The 4,413-nt window shown below is 21.0% G+C and overlaps 1 non-coding gene across 1 annotated transcript; it reads right to left on the bottom strand.

The window, feature by feature from the left end:
• Positions 1-2,601: 2,601 nt before the first annotated feature.
• Positions 2,602-2,673, bottom strand: TRNAF-GAA (transfer RNA phenylalanine (anticodon GAA)). The gene has a single exon. It is a non-coding gene; the product is annotated as a tRNA-Phe (tRNA).
• Between the last annotated feature and the right edge of the window lie 1,740 nt (positions 2,674-4,413).

The raw sequence follows: 4,413 nt of genomic DNA, 5'->3' as shown, positions 1-4,413 counted from the left end.
CCTAAAACGAACCCAAAGCTTACTCCCATATCTCCCTATATCTTCCATTTTACTCTGTTTTGTTGCACAGGGTGATGTTGGGCTCGCTATGGGCAAACTCTATGGAAATGACTTCAGCCAAACTACCATCTCTCGCTTTGAAGCCTTGAACCTCAGCTTTAAGAACATGTGCAAATTAAAACCACTTCTAGAGAAGTGGCTAAATGACGCAGGTGGGTAACTACATCACAGAGGGGAATTGCCATTGGATGCTGTTGAATTGGAATTATGTATGTTCATTGCATTCCTGGATTACAGAACCTTCAAGCCTCAAGGAGCTATTTTCTTTTTAATTTAAATACAATATACAATATATAATACTGTATATTACTTTGTGGGACTTGGGATACATATTGCCTTCTGGACCTGGATTGGAGGTGTAGAAGGGCACCATAAAGAAAGCATCTGTTTTATAGAAATTTTCAAACAAGCAGAACAAATAACTTTCTTAATGGAGTTTTATGAATATAAGCATTACTTATTGTATTTCAACTTGAGTCCTAGGATCTGTGATTGCCTGGTGTTCGTAACATTTTCCTTTGGCATGATTGTACCCTGTTTCTAACTTAGTTGCAGCTTAAATAATTTAACTTTAGATGCTGCAGGAGTTTCAAAAAGAAAATCAAGTAGATCTAAATATGGAACTAAAAAAATTTAAAAATTAAAAATAAATATTCTAAATTAATGATTTTTTTCTATCACAAACAATTTATAATTTTTAATTTAATTCAAAAAATTTTAATTTCTGGTAAAAAAAGAAAAACTGGAACTTTAATTTTAAATTTTTTAATTTTATTAAAAAAAAAGAAAAAAGACTATTTAAATGATTTAAAAAAAATTATTTTAAAATTAATGGTTTTTTTTTACTTTAAAATTAAAAAAAATAAAGTCTTTAATTTATCAAATACCTAAACCTATTAATTATAAAAAAGCTTTATTAAAAGCTATTTCTTGGTTAATTAAAGCAGTAAAAAACAAATCTAAAAATAAACTACCTTTTTATCAAAGATTGTATTTAGAATGTGAAAATGTTTTAAAAAATCAAGGAAAAGCTTATCAATTAAAATATAATTTTAGTAAAAAAGCTTTAATTAATCGTGTAATTAGTTTTTTAACTATCAAAAAATATAAAAAATATTAATTTTAAAAGTCAAAAATATTTATAATATTTAATCAATTAAAAAAATAATGAAAAAAGAAATTTTAAAAAACAAAAACCTCATGTTAATATAGGAACTATAGGACATGTAGACCATGGAAAAACAACTTTAACTGCAGCCATCACTGCTGTATTAGCTGGTTTAAATCAAGCTAAACTAAAAACTTATAAACAAATTGACTCTGCCCCTGAAAAATAGCTAGAGGTATTACAATTAATACTTCACATATTGAATATGAAACTAAATTAAGACATTACGCTCATATTGATTGTCCTGGTCATGCGGATTATATTAAAAATATGATTACAGGAGCAGTACAAATGGATGGAGCTATTTTAGTAGTATCAGCTACAGACGGACCAATGCCTCAAACTCGAGAACATTTAATTCTAGCACAACAAATTGGAATTTCTAATATTGTAGTTTTTATTAATAAAGCTGATTTAATTTCTGATCCAGAGATTATTGAACTAATTGAATTAGAAACTCGTGAATTATTAGGAAAATATGGATTTTCTTCAGAAACTACACCTTTTATAATTGGGTCAGCTTCAAAAGTATTAGAAAATCCTACTGCTTCTAATAAATGAGTAAAACAAATTAAAAATTTATTAAAAGCTTTAGATTCTCATATTCCTTTACAAAAAAGAGAATTAGATAAACCTTTTTTATTAGCAATTGAAGATGTTTTTTCAATTACAGGAAGAGGTACTGTAGTTACAGGTAAAATTGAAAGAGGATGTGTAAAAGTAGGAGATACTGTAGAAATTATTGGATTTAATACTGTTAAAACTTCTGTAGTTATTGGATTAGAAATGTTTCAAAAAATTTTAGAACTAGGAGAAGCAGGAGATAATGTAGGAATTTTATTAAGAGGAATTCAAAAAACAGAAATAAGACGTGGAATGGTTTTAGCTAAACCTTCTACTATGACCCTTCATTCTAAATTTGAAGCTAATATTTATATTTTAACTGCTAATGAAGGTGGAAGAGAAAAACCTATTTTTGAAGGATACTGTCCTCAATTTTATTTATATACTATTAATATTACAGGATCTATAGAATTTACTTCAGAAGCAAAAGAAACTGGAGTAAAAATGATTATGCCTGGAGATAGAGTAACTTTAAATGTTACATTAATTTATTCAATAGCTCTAGAAATAGGTATGAGATTTGCTATTAGAGAAGGAGGACGTACAATCGGTGCTGGAATAGTTACTAAAATTATTAAGTAATTTAATTTAATATGAAAAAGAAAAAAATTTTTTATAACTAAAAAAAATAAAATTAAATTAAAAAAAAATAAGAATTTAAAAACAAGTTTTAATTTTGTTTATTTAACTAAATTAAATAATTTAGATAGTTTAATTTTAAATTATTTAATCGAAAAAAATTAATAGAATGTTGAAAATCAGAATTGAACTGATAACTTAAGGATCTTCAGTCCTTTGCTCTACCATTGAGCTATTTCAACGTTAATAATATATATTATTATTATATATAAAAAGTAGCCAAGTGGTAAGGCAACGGATTTTGATTCGGGATACATAGGTTCGAATCCTTTCTTTTTAAATAAAAAATTACGTTTTTAGTTTAATGGTAGAACAAAGGTCTCCAAAATCTAAAGTGAAAGTTCAACTCTTTCAAAACGTGAGTTAATTAGAAATGTTTAAATATTTTTTTATCTTCTGAAAATGTTAAAATTTAAATTTAAAATAATTAAATTAATTTTGAATACAGAATTAACTAATACTTCTTCATTAAGTTCTCTTTTAGGTCCTATTGGAATTAATCCAAATTTATTTTATAAAGAATATATTAAATATATTTCTTTAAAAAAAAAATTCTATTACCAATTTCTATTTTAATATTTAATGATAAATCTTTTACAATTAAATTTAATATTATTTCAACTTCTTTTTTCTTTTTAAATAAATTCAAAAATTTATGAAAAAAAAAAAGAAAATAAAAAATATTTATTAAAAAAAATTTATTTCTTTAAAACAAATTCAATTATTTCCAGTTACACAAAGAAAAATTTGTAAAATAATTAAGGGTACATTAAGTTCATATTATATAAAATAATATAATGATATTTAAGTATGATCTGTTTAAATATATTAAAATTTAACACAATTTCAAAAAAAATTTTCCTAAAAAATCTAATAAAAAATTAAAAAAATTTATTTAATATATATAAAAAGTATATTAAAAAAATATTATAAAATACTATTATATTGGATTTCTTTCTTATAAAACAACTAATTATACAATTTTATTTTAATTTAATTATGTTATTTAAGAAATATTTTTTTTTACAGAAATTATTTTCACAAAGACTTATAAATAATAAAAAAAAATTATTTTTTAGTCAAAATTTATTTAAAAAAATTTAAATAAATATTTATTTAATCAAAATTTTAAAACTTATTTTAGTTTTTATTTTTTTTATTTTGATTTTAATAAAATCAATTTGCAGAAAAGTTATGGAATTTTATTTAAAAAAAAATTTAAAAATAATTTAATTAAATTAAATTTTTTTCAATTTAAAAATCAAAAATATATTTTCTATAATTTTTATATTAATTTCTTAAATTTTAATTTTTAAAAAAGCCAAATTATTTACTTATTAATTTACAATAAAATGACAAAAACTTTATATACTTATAATTTTTATTTAAATTGTACGAAAGAAGTTTTCATAATTTTTTTCTATGCAAAAATCTTAACATATTTATTTAAAAATACTTTTATTACTTTTTTTCATTTAATTTGCAGTTTGATTTTAAATTCTAATTTATTTAAAATTATTTTAAAAACAAAAAAATTTTTACAAATTTTACAATTATATATTCAAAATAATTTTAAAGAATTTAGAAATGTAAACGCATTTAAAAATATTGTATTTTCAAAAAATGTTATTCAATTTTAAATAATTTAAATAAAAAATTTATTAATACATGAAATTTAACTTATAATTTATTAAACCAAAAAACTGATTATTTAAATATATTTTATTTATATATTTAAAGTAAATTTTAGTACATATAATTTAATTTATAATAGAATTAAAACTATTTATAATATTAATAAAATTAAAAATACTTTGTTATTAAAATTTCATAATATAATTAAACCTATTGATAATAAAGATTTATCTTTAAATATTATCAATATTAAATCATATAATGATTATTTATATGAAATTCTAAAT

Source organism: Antechinus flavipes, chromosome 2 (genome assembly GCF_016432865.1).
Source record: "Antechinus flavipes isolate AdamAnt ecotype Samford, QLD, Australia chromosome 2, AdamAnt_v2, whole genome shotgun sequence".
Classification (NCBI taxonomy): domain Eukaryota; kingdom Metazoa; phylum Chordata; class Mammalia; order Dasyuromorphia; family Dasyuridae; genus Antechinus; species Antechinus flavipes.
Note: the sequence above shows the minus strand (reverse complement) of the source record. Positions and strands in the feature narration are given on the sequence as shown.